The sequence below is a fragment of the Sciurus carolinensis genome, chromosome 5 (assembly GCF_902686445.1).
Source record: "Sciurus carolinensis chromosome 5, mSciCar1.2, whole genome shotgun sequence".
Taxonomy (NCBI): Eukaryota; Metazoa; Chordata; class Mammalia; order Rodentia; family Sciuridae; genus Sciurus; species Sciurus carolinensis.
In genome coordinates, this window is record NC_062217.1 from 171147023 (window position 1) to 171162008 (window position 14986).

The 14986-nt window shown below is 46.2% G+C and overlaps 1 protein-coding gene across 2 annotated transcripts in view; it reads right to left on the bottom strand.

The window, feature by feature from the left end:
- The window catches only part of C5H10orf90 (chromosome 5 C10orf90 homolog), a 186818-nt gene that overhangs the window by 89371 nt on the left and 82461 nt on the right, over window positions 1-14986 (bottom strand). The gene's annotated exons all lie outside the window — the stretch shown is intronic.

Genomic DNA, 14986 nt, shown 5'->3' on the forward strand with positions numbered 1-14986 from the left:
TCAAACCAAGGAACAGGTTAGCCTGTAATATTAGTAGTCCATTGTGGGTAAAACAACATTATGGTCTTTATTTAAAGCCATACACAAAACTAAATTTAAGATGAATTAAAATTGCAAACATACAAATGTGAAAAATTTAAAAACAGAAGAATATTTTTGGTACTATCAAAAGTGTTTCTAAAGAAGACAAAATACACAGAGGCCATAAAAGATTAACAATTGGACTGTAAAATGAGTAACTTCATTACATAAAAAATTATAAGATGAGCAACAGAATGGAAGAAAATATTACTATCCAGCTTATAAAAGTAACTCCATGATCCTATTAGAAGGAAACACTTAAGAAAAGTATACGAATTATTTGAGCATGTATTTCACTGAAAAATAAATATAGTGAGATAATATTTATTGAAAAGACACGAGAGCCATTTAGCAATTGGAGAAATATAAATTAAAACAATAACATCTAAAGAAAATGTATTAAAAGCATACCTAGTAATCAAAGGACATTCTCAAGAAATTAGAAAGACAATCCACAGAATGGAAGAAAATATTCACAAATGATGTATCAAGGGTTAAACAGCCAGAATACATAAAGCACTCGTACAACTCACTAATGCAAAGGTAAGCAACGTGACTTAAACATGGGCAAAGAACCTGGACAGAAGTTCTCCAGAAAGATGCACAACTGGCCAACAAGCACGTGGAAAGATGTCCAATGTCATCAGTCATCAGGGACCGTAAATCAAAACCCCAGTGGGATACCACTCCACGCCCACTAAGACAGTTATAATGACAACAGAACAAAACAGAAAGCAGCAACCGTGGTGCGGACCTAGGGAGATGACAGCCCATAACTGCCGGTGTCCTGGTGGAATGTTATACAGGGAGCTGCTGTGAAGGGTTTGGCAGGTCCTTGCAAAATTCCATTCGGAGTTGCCACAGGACCACGTGACCGTAGACACAGACCCCAAACAGCAGAGCGCGCACAAGATGAACTCTTACAAAAATGTCCTTACCAGCACTGTACACAAGAGCCAAAGGAGCCACCCCAAATGCCTGGTGACAGATGAACTTTCAGACATACACACAACCGAATGCAGGTCAGACCCAAGCAGCAGCGTGTGGGCAAGCTCCAGCGTGCAGGGACCTGGGGAGCATCTCCCCGACGGTGGAAGCCTAGGCGAGACGCTGCGGAGCCCTCGTATGTGGAATGTCGGAGCGGGCAAGTACACGGAGGTGGGAGGCCGATGAGCACTGTCCAGGGACCAGGGAGCAGGGTGGGACGGCTCAACAACCACCGGCAACTTTGGGGCCATGGGAGTGTTTGGGGACTAGACAGCAGTGGTGGATGCACAATGACACTGTGGGTGTGCTGGACACCTCTGGGGTGTTGGCTTAAGATGGTTCCATGCCATAGGAATTTTATGCCAGTTAAAGAAGCAGTGGTGAGATGCCTTGTCCTTCTCTTAACTTGGGCACCCCGCGCACGTGGACACACACTCACATCCGCGTGGACTCCGAGTGGAGTTGGGGGTGGTGTCCTCCCAGGCTGCTGCTCAAGGCCACTGGCTAGAGCACAGGAGAGTCCGGCAGTGTCTGTGAAAACCTGAAACGCACACCCTGTGGCCCCGGGCCTCCAGGACTCCATTCCTCGAGGATCTCAAGGCAGACAGATATGTCCACTGGTGTTTTATTTGTTTGAAAAATGAAGTAAATCAAAGCTAAAGATCTGGCAAATGTGTGCTGCGGGTTACCTGGAGAGCCCCAAAGAGAAACCGAAGAACCCGCTGGTCCCCACTTGCCCATGAATCACACAGGAGCCGTGTGTGAACAGGTCCACGCAGTCATAAAAGTGCACGCATGGAGTAACGTACACGGCGACGTGTACGCGCAGTTCCACAACATGGCTGTCACGAATGTAAGTCACCCAAGTGCCACCCGCTCAGACACTTCAACAAATCCACACTCACACCTTTGATGAAGGGTCCACCTGCTCTACGCCTCTGCTCTTCTATCTGAAAAATGGGGATGGTTCCCACCCCTGCCTCCGAGGGCTCTTCAGAGGACGCAATGAGTTCATGCAGGTAAGCGTCCGGCATTACACCTGACAGCTTATGCACTCCAAATGTGGGGTGTCACTGGGCACTTGGGGTTGACACGTGGGGGCAGTTTGACAATTCACAATGTTTCTATGATCCAAGGCGAGGAGGACTGGGCAGCTATGGGTACGGGTGCAGGGGGTGCAGGGATGCAGGGAAGGGTGATGGTGGGCAGGCCTCCCTGCCGGTCCCCTAGGCCTCATAGCTGAGGCCAGCAGCTCACATCTCTCCCTCCGGTGGCCACAGACCCTGTCTCTCCAAGTCTGTGTTATCTACCATTAGCACATATGCTGAGAAGTTCCCTGTGTTTGTTCTCTGGAAAATAAACTGTTGGGAGGAAAAATCAATTTTCATTAGCAGTGCCATTACTTTCAAGAAAATCCTTTCTCAAATAAAAGTGGAAAGGACACCCTGAGACCAATACCAGTTTGACCTTCCCTGAAGGACTCTGCTGCTGCTGGAGCTCCTCACTGTCCTCCCCGGCCCCTGGTCAGGGCCCCGAGGTGACGCATCAGGAGCAGGGAAGTGCCACAGGGGGAGGGCGGGCAGGTGGGTCTGGGGTACACAGGACAGCCCCTCCCCCACAGTGGTCCCACGAAATTGGATGATTCCATTCAATTCGACACAGGTCTGGTGTTGCTGAGCCTCCTAATTTTTTAAAAAGAAACTCTATGTTTTTGGAGAAATCTTCTAACTTTTTAATACCGTCAGTGAAATCAAAGTCAATGACAAAAACTCTTTGAGCTCAATCAAGCACTTCCAAAGGATGAACCTAGCCCAAGGGCCACTGCTGACGATGTTCGGACCTCGAGTTTCCCATGGGATTTGAAACTCTGCTCCCCACAGACCGTGCAGTGGGTTTTGCAGGAGAGGATCTGTTGTCTGTGGGTCCTGCCGATCCCATTCTGGAACGGGTGGTTCCCCTCCCGCGCTGTCACCGACTTGCCCCATCTCCCCCCACGGGGCCATTGCTAGAAATAATACTAAAAACAAATCATAAAACACGTCCTCCAGCCAGCAAGCACGTCCTCCTTTCTGTTAAAAGAGTCAACAATGGGTGACATTTGGCATTTCTGCTTTGTCAGTAAAGCTTTTAGAAAGATTATCTTAAATGAAAGTAAAAAAGAATAACGGAATTAGGTGGAAAGAAGCTAAAAAGCTGCCACACAGCGCTGGAGCAGAATCGATTTTCCCTGAGCGAGGTGACTGAATAATTGCATCCCGTGGTGAGAGAGTCGCTGGAACCCATTCTTCCCTGGTGGCAGCGTGACCCTGCCTGGGCCCATGGCTCTCCCTGTGCGCACCACCAAAGGGCGGGGACCTCTGCTGGCCTGTGAATTTCCAGCATCGCTCCTTCCCTCCTGATCAGCGGTAGGATGACTGAGGTCGAAGCCAGTTCCCATCCCTGGTGTGGAAGACGGATCTTTAAACACCACCATCATTGCGGAGATAAATGTGGGCTGGGTCGGTATCCCTGCAGAAAGCAAGCGACTTCCGCTCTCGCCAAGACCCTGTGAGCTGCACCCACCCCAGGCTTCCCAACAGCCTCCTTCAGCTTGGGTACCCAGTCACCCAGCTTGTCACCTCTCTCACCCAGAGATGCACAACACCGGAGGTGGGGTGACCGAGTCCAGTTTGCCCTCTGTACCTTGGTGACTCAACCAGCCTCAGACTAAAAACATGAAGAACCGTGTGCCCTACTGAGTATATACACACGTTTTCTTCCATTGTTCCCTGTACAGTACAGTGTAACAACCACGTGCACAGCGTTTACGCTGTACAGATCTCAGACGTAATCTGGAGGTGACTTGGGTAATTATAGGACCCAGGAGGACATGTGTGCATCATAGGAAATAGCGCCCCTCAAGGGGTTGAGTATCTGTGGATCTGGGTATCTGCGGGATGTGTGGAAACTTCTCCCACAGATACCAAGGAATGAACCTGGTATCTGTTCATCGCAAAAACTCCAACTGTCCAAATATGTAAGCCAGGGTGGTCTCCAGGAGGACCCTCTTTGTCAGCGTTTCTGCTGCCTTGATTACTTATTCCTCCCTTTTTATAATGCTAAGGACAGCCTCAGGGTCTAGCACCTGGCCCGGTGGTCCGTGCATGATTCACTTTCATGGGTGACTGGGAAAGACGTCTTTAAAATCATTCTCTTTTTCTTCCCAATATGCCAGGGCTATTTCAGGCTCAGCTCTGTCCATGGCCTATGATCTCAAGGTAGTTGCAGAACCCAGAGCAGAAACCCTTACAATATTTAAATGGTGCTCTCATAATATTTAAACAGCAATCTCTCTCCTTTTCTCCCTTTGGCAAATCCATTCTCGGGAAATCCTCAGGTCAAGTACGAGAGTGGTGCAGGCTCCCTGCATAGTTAGCCTCCCGTGCGGCCAACCTCCCGTGTGGACAGCTTCCCTGCACAGCACTTGTCTCACCTTCCCACCCTCTGCAGGGGAGTCCCTCCCCGACTCCTGGTGGGTGCAGTTTTCTAGCTCTTTCAGGCCCCATGAAGGTGTAGCAGGCAGGTGGAGGCTGCTCCTGGGGAGAGGTGTCTGGGAATGAGTGGGGGCTGCAGAGCTGGCAGGGTCCGCCTGGCCAGCTAGGGGGCCAGGGCTTCAGGGCTGTGCTACTGGGTGAAAATTCACTGGGCTGTAGTGTTTGACTGCAGCTCTGCATATGAATGTGCACTTTGATAAAGGTTATTTAACAAATCGGAAAAAATCATAGACTTAGAGACATACTTCAAAAACTTAAGAGCACCAAAGATGTCGTTATCATTGCTCTGGGGAGAGGGAGAGGTAAGACTTTCTCCTTCTTCTCTCTAAACATGATGTGAGCACTGGATGTCGTCTACCAAACAACCTCAGGAAGACTCAGGAGGGGATGAGAAGGTGCAGCCCAGCTAGGGCCTCAGGGACCCCAGTAAGAGCAGGACTGTAAGTTCCCGGGTTTTCCGTTGCCTGGCATATCTCACACTCGGAGCTGCAGGAACAGAAACCTGAAAACATTAAAGGACAAAGACCCCTCAAAAATGCTCCCCTAAAACCTGCTCTCCAGCCAAAGGACCAGGAGAGAAAGATGCAAGCCAGCTAGACAGAAAGGCCTAAAAGACAATAACCAACTCTGCTCCAGTCAAACCCCCAGGAAATACTGTACCCCGATATCCACAAGGCAACAAAGGTCAGTGAGGACCTGGACTCCCGCATGTGTGAGGTAATAGGAGGTACCCTATTGCCGCTGGCCACTAGTGATGTAGAAGAAGGCCAGGAAGCTAGAGCTTTGGTCCCTGCCACTAACGTGGCTACCCCAGTGCCAGTGAAGGTCACTTGGCAGTGTGGACTTCACCCTCACTGGACAGTAACGGGCACCCTTCCCTCCTCACTGGGTGGAACCACAGGAGGCCAAGGGGAGATGAGGGCTTTTACACCCACTGGCGATCACAAGGCCACCCCCACCACAGTGCCAGTGGGAGGTCTAGGGCAGGAACAAGCCACTGCCCACTCTCCCACCAGAGAGCCATCAGTGAAGGTCCAGCGGGCATTCAGTAGCTCCATCACTGCCCGACAGTGGTGAGGTGCCTCCAGAGCACCAGCAGATTCCAAGTGAGAGAACCAGGACTTCATCCCCACCTGGCTGCACCGAGGTGGCCCCTGCCCATTTCCCAGCAAAGGCCAGGGGAGTAAAAGCCAACTCAAGCAGAAGGCTTAAGTAAGATCTTGAGTTTCATCATGTGGTATAAAAATGTCCAGACTGTAATTGAAAATATCACTTGTCAAAACACGAAGCAGGAATATCTCAAAGTAAATGAAAAAAAAAGAGACAATCAATAGATACCTACACAGACATCCAACAAATATGTTGGAATTACCTGAGAAGATATTAAAATAGCCACGGTAAAGATGCGTCAGCAAGCAGTTCCAACCATGCGGGAAGCAAAGGGAGAAAAACAGCATCAGCGAAGAAACAAAGCCTTTCCAAAGAAGTGAACAACACAAGACCAAAGGGAAGGAAGTGTTACCATCAAAAATACAATAAAGAAGCAAAGGCTCAGAATGGAGGAGACAGAGGGAAGAGTCAGTGAGCAAGAGGAGAGAACACCCAACACTACCCAGACTGAACGACAGGGAGAAAATGGGCCAGAAGAAAAGATGGAACACAGCCTCAAGGAGCTGAGAGACTAATTAAAGGCCTAACATGCATGTCATTGGAGGGTGAAAGAGAGGAACTAGAAAAGTACTTGAAGAAAAAATGCCTGGAATTTTCTTAAATTTGACAAAAAAGACAAATAAATATAGTAGGCAAACTCAGTAAACACCAAAGGTAATAAATAAGCAAAAAATTCCACACCAAAATCATCATAATCAAGCTTCTAAAAGTCAAAATAAAATCTCCGAAAGCATCAGGTAAAAATGCATCTTATCATGGGGGAAAACATTTCCTTGCTGGTGGATTTCTCAGCAGAAGCTGCGGAGGGCAGAAGGAAACACAGCAGTTTTTCAAGTACTAAAACAAAAGAACTGTCAATCCAGAATCCCTAGCTTGGTGAAAATCCTCTTGGAAGGAAGAGGAAATCGAAACTTCTCAGATGAAAAGGAAAAAAAAAAAAAAACTAAGAGAATTTGTGGCCAGTAGCCTTAACCTAGGAGAAGAGCCAAGTGCAGCTCTCCCCACTGAACGAGAAAGGCAGAGGAAGGGATACGGAGCGGAGGCAGAAAGTGCACTCAGGCAGGGTCTGGGGATGCAGTGGCTTTCCTCCGCCTCCGAGTTTTGTGAATTATGTCTGTAGTTAAAGTACGGTGAATAACACTGTCTGATGTGGTGCAAAGTGAATTTAAACAAAGTATTTAAAACAATTAACAGATGAGGAAAAGTGACGTGTCCATGCTTGACTTGAATCATTAAAATGATGACATCATAGCCTGTTATTCGATATATGTGTGTGATGAACCCTAAAGTGTTCAATAAGCTACATAAAGACATTCGATCGCTGCAGTTGTTATAACAGAATTATTAAAAACATCCGAGTAACCCACAGGAAGGCGGAATAAAAAAATCCTTTGAAATGAAAAACGGAACAGCAGGCAACAATAAATAAAATGGCTTACTTAAGCTTTAACATATCAATAATCATATTAAATGCAAATTGGAAAATTGCACAAATTGAAGGAGAGAGCCTAGCAAAGTTGATGGCAAAGTATGACCCAACAACCTGCTGTCTACAGGAAACTCATTTCAAAGATGAAAACATTGCCAGGTTGAAAGTAAAAGGTTAGAAACAGATAACATTCAAATACTAATCAAAGAAAGATAAGGGTATACCAATACCAAATAAAGGCGACTTCAAAGCAAACAAGTCTACAGAGTAAGAAAAAGACAATATGTAACAGTAAAAGGATCAATTAGGCAAAAGACAATAGAAATCATAAATGTGCATATTCCAAAATATAGGGTTGTGAAAAATGTGAAACAAAAACTGATAGGACTAAAAGAATTAATAGAAAATCTGAATCACATTTAGAGACTTGAAAAATCCCTCCCTCATTTATTGATAGAACTTGATAGAAAATCTGCAAGCATACAAAAAACTTTAACAACATATTCTAAGACAGGATCTAATCAACTTTTACTGTACCCAAGAGTAGCATTGACACCAATTCTACATAATTTCTTCCTAATAAAAAATAAGAACACATCCCAGCTCAGTTTATGAATCTTCTATTTTCCAAATACCAAAATCAGACAAAATAATACAAAGAAGAAAAGTACAATACAAGAAGAAAAAAACAATAAAAGAAGAAAATTATAACTCAACTATATCACCTGACTATGGACACAAAGTTCTTTAACAAAATATTAGGAAGTAGAATTTAGTAATATGTGAACAAGAATTATACATTATGTCCAAGAGGTGTTTTGTTACAGAAATGCAAGGCTAGAAGAATATTTAAAAATCAACATTTAAGAGGCTAAAAATATCACATGACCCTATCAATAGGGAAAAAGCATTTAACAAAATCTGACATGACTTCATGACAAAAACTCTCAGCAAAATCCTCAAAATATACAAAAAAATCTACAAGTAACATTTGCCTAATAAGATTATGCCTAATCTGAATGTATTTCCTATGTCTAGGCCGAATGTATTTCCTATGAGATCAGTAAGGAAGCAAGATGTCTTCTTTAGGTGTCTTACTCAAGATGACATGGGAAGTTCTAACCAGTGAAACAAGGAAACGAAAACATACAGATCAAACCAAAAATGAAAGAAAGAGGGCTCAGTGATAGGGCACTTGTCTAGCATGCATAAGGCTCTGGATTCAATCCCCAGCACATAAAGAAAAATGAATAAATAAAATTGCCCCTATTTGCAGACAACATGACTCTACATGGAATATTTCATGGAATATCCTTGTAAATTCCGAGGAGTCCCAAAAAAGTTCATAGAACTAGTAAGTGAGTTCAATGAGGTTGTAAGATGTGAGATACACATAACAAAAACATTGAATTTTTATATACTGACTAGGAACATTGAGTTTTTATATACCTACTGAATTATGAACACAAAAAGTTCAATTATAGTACTATTTAAAATTGCTCAAAAGAATGAAATACTTAAGTATAAATCTAACAAAATAGGTACAAGATTTTTGTGTTGGAAACTATACAACACTGAGGAAATCAAAGATCTAAATAAGTGGACGTTCTGCATTATGGATTGAAAGACTGGACATAGTAAGGATGTCCATTCCTCCCAAATTGATACAGAGGTTCAATATGATTCCTATCAAAATCTCAACAAGATTTTTTGTGGATATGGACAAGATGTTTAATGTATATGAAAATGCAATGGTGTTAGAATGACTAAAAGAACAAAGTGGAATAAACCAGACTACTTGATTTCAAGACTACGGCAGAGGCTGGGGCTGGGGCTCAGTGGTAGAGCACTCACTTAGCATGTGTGAGGCACTGCGCCACATATAAATAAATTTTAAAAAAGGTTCAGCAACAACTAAAAAAATAAAAAAAAAATAAAAAGACGATGGCAGAGGCAGAGGGACAGGCACATCTCCAATGGAGTAGAACAGAAACAGCCTGACACAAATGGCACCAAATGACTCTCAGTGAAGGTACCAAAGCTGTTCAGTGGAGGAAGGAGCCTTTCAACCATCAAAAGCAACTGGACATGCACAGGCCAAAAAAATCCTAGACCTAAGTCTCACAGCTTCATAAAAATAACTCAAAAGTGCATTTCAAACCTACTTGTAAAATATAAAACTATATATTTTTTAAAGAAAACATTGGAAGAAACTTCAAGATCTAAGACTAGGCAAGGAATTCTTGCAGGTGAAACCAAAAAGACGATCCATAAAAGGAAAAATTAACAAACTGGACTCCATCAAAGTTGAACATTTTTGCTCTTTGAAAGCCCTTGTCCAGAGGATGAAAGCTACTAAGTGAGAGGAATGTTTGGAAACCACGTATCTGACAAAGGACTAGTATTTACAATACATAAAGAACTCTCAAAGCTCGAGAGTAAGACAAACGATCCAATTAGAAAACAGGCCAAGAAGATATAAATGGCACTAAGCACAGGAAGAGATGTTCAACCTCAGTAGCCCAGGGGGAAAAACGAGTTAAGACCACCGTGAGATCCCACCGCAAGACTCTCAGAACAGCTAATCAAAAAATTAACAGCCCCAAATACGGGCAAAGACACGGGAAAACTGAATCCGTCATACTTAACTGGTGAGAGTTTAAAATCACACAGACACTGTGGTAAGGAGTTTGGCAGTTTCTAGAAAAGCTAAACATGAAGCTACCGTATGACCCAGGGAAGGCAATCCTGGACGCCCGTCCCAGGGAAACGAGGACTTGAGGTGTCTGGTTAAGCAAACTGAGGTCCCTGCACAGCCTCCCAGAATGAACCGTCAACACAGGGGCAACCTGATGTAATGCACAGGTGACGATGAGTGGAAGTCACCCCAGGGCTACAGCGTCTGCGATTCCGCTCAGGTGACACGCTCCACACGGTAAAATCATAGAAATGGGAAACAGGCGAGTCGTTGCCAGAGGTGTGGAAGAAGCGGGAGCAAGAGGAACGTGTGTGGGGCCCAGGTGCCATGGAGATGCGGGGTCCTGACCTTGTGGGTGGCCTCTCCTGCTGTGATTCCGCACTGCGGCTGTGTGAGATCTTACCACGCTGCGGGCGGGCGCGGGAGCCCAACGGGAGGTCAAGGGTGGGCGGGCGAGTTCCAGTGGTCTCTTAAAACTGCACGGAGGCCTACACGGTCTCAAGATTTTAAAATGTGAAATTTAAAACAGTTCCAATGCCACTGGCCCTCTTGACACTGGAATGACTCTGCCCCTCCTCTGTGTTTGCTCCTTTTTGGGGTGAGGAGGGAGGAGGGGGGGAGGAACCAGACAGATCGGGTGTAAATCCTCGCTCCTCAACTACCAGCCTCAAAACCTTGAAGGAGCCATTCACCCCTCCAATCCTCTTCCCCAAAAGGAGGACAACCAAATGTACTTTGCCCTGGGGTTAAGAGAGCATTGACAAGTTGTGCTTGGGGTGCTGGGCGGATAATAAGTGCTTCCTAACAATTAACTGTGTCTACGGCTCCCTTCCCTCCCTTCCCCCACCGTGCTGACTCATCCCTCCACCTGGCTTGGTGGAAGCTGTCGGGACAAGAGTTCCCACGCTGGATTGGACTTCCCTTAAGAAATGTAGTGGGTGGGCTTCATTCATTTGCCGCTCCTCCAGGATATGCAGTTTTCATATGGCAGCTGTCTGGTAAATGCAGTTGGATTGAGTCCATGGACTAAAGTAGCATACAAGGAGGACATGGGCAAACCAACTTAAGGCAGAAAAACTGAAGATTAATAAAGAGAATGGAAAGAACCTCATTCAATGAAACCCACTGCATCTCAGCAGATCCAAGGGCATAAGATCCCAATACTGGAGCTAATTGCTCTACATTCACGTCCTAGGTCACAGGCTGCATCTGAGGTCATTTCATATGCCTCAAAGAAAAAGGCAGAGGGGAAGAGAAACCAGCGGCTTGCATGATGAAGTCCAGAACTGTTGCCCTTGTTAACGAGGATGCTGTGTGCCCTTGGCGCACACAATCTGGAAAGATCCGCGTGACAGTGAGGGATGCAGTCGAGTGTCAGCACCATGAACAGCAACGCCTGAGACGGTGCCCGAGCCAGACCTGACCCACGGCCCCTCAAGGCTCATCCGTGCCCCTTCCACTTCCCAGTCTTTGGAGGCAAAGCAGAATTTACTAGAAATAGTTAAGGACCTGGAAGACGACAGCGTGAACTGAGCAGACAGTGTGGGTGGAGAAGCTTGGGGTGGAGGCAGGCTGTTCAAGTTCCGTTGACCTGTGATTGAAAACACATCAGGTTTGCCAGCTTGAAGAGCTTTTCTGAGGCGATTCTTCCTCACAGGTAAGTTCCTTGCAAGCAGGGGGCTCCATCTCTCAGCTCACTGCCATTTTGCCAATGCCTGGAACCAGGCGGTAACACTCAAATGCTGGCTGGGTGAATGAAGGGTTTGCCTGTGCTCAGGGTGCCGACTGTCGCCATAACACTGTCCACCTTGGTCTATGTCAAATCCAGACCCAGGACCAAAGGCTCCACCCTGGTCCAGAATCTTCTTCCACAACACCCAAGCACTAGAGATGGGCACCCTCAGTCAAGGAAGAGGAAGCCCTCTTCTCCTGGTGAGCAGAGGAGGACTGCAGAGTGGTCTCCACACAGGAGTTCTCTCAGCCAAGATGGGACCCAGCTCCACCATCCCAGGCTGCTAAGCCCAAAGAAGGCTCTTCTCCAGGACAGTCAGCAGCGATCACATCTCCTTTCAGAGCCAGTGGAGAGAGAACCTGAGGCCAGGCTGAGCCCCGGCAGGAGATGCTGGCTTGCAATGGACTCGCCGGAGATGCAACACCATCCCACTCCCCTGCAGTCTAATCACACAGCTCAACAGGCTTCCCTGCCCTTTTCCTTGCCACACGTTCACTCAGCGTGAAGAGAAGTGCACCAGCAGTGTGTCTTAGCAAAGACGGGGGATGAAGTGGGGAGGAACTTCAACTCTCTGAGCCTCAGTTTCCTCGTGGTGGGGATGAAATCAGTATCCTTACCTTGGGGTTACTGTGAGCACTGAATGACAGAAAACAGGTAAAACACCCTGCATCCACTTGCAAGGCAGTGGGACGAAGAAATGACGTCTGTGGGGGAGGATAATGAACCTTGATCCCGGACTCACACCATAACCACCCGCCAATTCCAGAAGAATCACAGGCCCAAGTGAGAAAAGTCAAACTGTGATCTTCTAGAAGAAAACATCGGAGAATATCTCCAGGGATTTGGGACATGCAAATTTTTTCTAAAAAACACCAAAAAGCTCTGGTTTTAAAAGAAAAGATGGATGAATTTGACTTCAGAGAAATCAGGAACTTATATTCATCAAAAGACACCATTAAAAGAATGAAAAATCAAGCTGTACATGGAGAAAGTATTACATATATCTTATGTCCTAAAAATTTAAAGAACTCCTACAGATAAAGAAGAACAAGATACAAAGCACAATTCAAAAACTGGTCAAAGGACTAGAAAAGGCATTTCATAAAAGAGGGAATCTAGTGCCCAACACACATGAACAGATGCTCAACACCATTCGCCATCAGAACAACCAGAGTGAAAAACACAATGGAAGAGGTAGAACTGAATGCTGGTCGATGTCAAGTGTCAGAGGGGATGCAGGGCAGACAGGCTCTCAGCATCGCAGGGAGAGCAGGGAGTGGTACCGCCACTTTGAAAACTGCTGGACCTTATCCACAGCATAAACTCCAGCCTGGTCCCTGGTGTGACCGTTCTATTTCTAGGCCTTTATCCAGGAGAAGTGATAGACACGTCCACTGAAGACACATATAAGAGTGTTTATGTTGACTTTGTTTATAAAGCCAGGGTAGAAAGGACCCAGATATTCACCACTAGTAGAACAGATAAATAGTAGTATAATTGTGTAATTGAATATTATGCAGCCCTGAAAAAGAATGTGAGGCCATCACATACACCAGAACAGGGAGGCTTCCAGATACAATGTCAAGCAAAAGCAGCCAGACACCAGAGGACATGCTCCATGATTCTGTTCCCAACCAGTCTAGGGACAAAAGTAATTCATTGCAATAGAAGTCAGAGTAGGGACCCTTAGTGGGGTAGCTGGAGCTAAGAATGAGGAAAGGGCATGAAGGATCCTCTGACACACTGGACACAGTCTGTCTAGATCGGAGTTGGTTGTAGGGTACACACATGTAAAAATGCATCAAGCCACACACAACGTCTGTGTCCATATTGTGCACATGTATGATAGCCTGTTAAGCATATAAAATTCCATTAAGCACAGTGCAAGATACTTAGTGATCACTGAGAAAGAGAGCCATCTATCACTTTTGCTAATTTTGCGATCACAATGATACTTCCTCCTCCAGCCCTGCTACTAATTTTCTCTAGAAATGCTACAGAGGCAATACAATACGTTTTAAGCTAAAAATAACTTCTGTTTTTGCTTTTGTCTCAGAAAATGTGTATGCAAGTCAAAGGCGCTTTTATTTCAAATGACGGCTCCTGCTGATTGTACCTGGGTGAGATGCTCAGCAAAATGGTGGCACGATCAAGCCAGCATCAAAACAGGAAAGAAACCAGGGAGGAAGGCGGCTCGCCAGGTGCCCGGCCTGGGAACCGCCAGCCTTCTGACTTCAACCTCCTGCACTCGCCTTCTCCGGGAATTTTCAAAACGCTCAGAAACCTCCCCTGAATATCCCTCTTATTCAGGGAGGACGAGCTGGCTGTGGGCCACATGATAGGAGCCCCTTCTCCTGAGATGCCCTGGGCACGTGCTCAGCAGAATTTCACCTGGGAACCGCAATTAAGTAAGGACGGTTGGGTGGTAACGTGGCGGGTCCCACCTGACCACCAGCCTTTCATTTCTGACTAACTCACACCTGACCTTGGGTTAACCTTGAATGTTTACAAGATGAGTGGACTGGGCTTTGGGGCTAGAGGGTGTGAGTGGTAAATAAGAGTCGACACAGGCATCCAAGCACCAGCTCCCGAAAAGAAAAGGACCTGGGACACGTTGGCTAACAGGTCTCACGGCCGGTCACACTGGGGTCACACTTGGTCAAGGTCACAGGAGTCGAAGCAAGTGGAATGAGCATCTGCGGGAAATGCCGGTGGGCGCTGGCAGGTGCAAGTCCCTCTTTCTCTGGGAACTCTTAGCTCGTCTCCAGAGACTCCCATTCTTAGAAATAGAGACGATGGCATTCCACAAAGGTCCCGACCTGCTGATGCCTGAGTCCATTTAGCATTTCCACCTGCCATAAAAGTTCTGTAAGATTATACAATTTTGGAGAATGCCTGTGAATCTGTGAAGCGAGTCGATCTCCCCTTAATCAAAACTGGTGAAAAATATCTGGCTCGGTCCACATCGCATCACAGATGAGCCTCCACTTTCTGATATTATCAAAACCAGCTGGAGGCTGGGCAGGTGGTCAAGTCCCACCAGTGGCTGGCCAGAGCCACCCGTGGCTGCCGCCCTCCACCTGGGAAGCCCAGGCCCCTATCACGCACAAGAAGCATGCCCCACATGTGACACGCACAGTTGAAAATATCAACGGCAAGCACCACAGAGGCACTGGAAGGTGAGAAGCAGGGCGGAGAGGGAGACGCGGAGCCAGCGAGCGCCACCGCTCCCATCGGGCTCAAGATAGAACACGGCCCGTTCCTCCCCGTGGTTATCGAACCTCCACGGTTTCAGAGACTCCTCCAGCTGCAAACTCATGAAATGATCCTTGAAATTATATTACCAAGAGAAATTT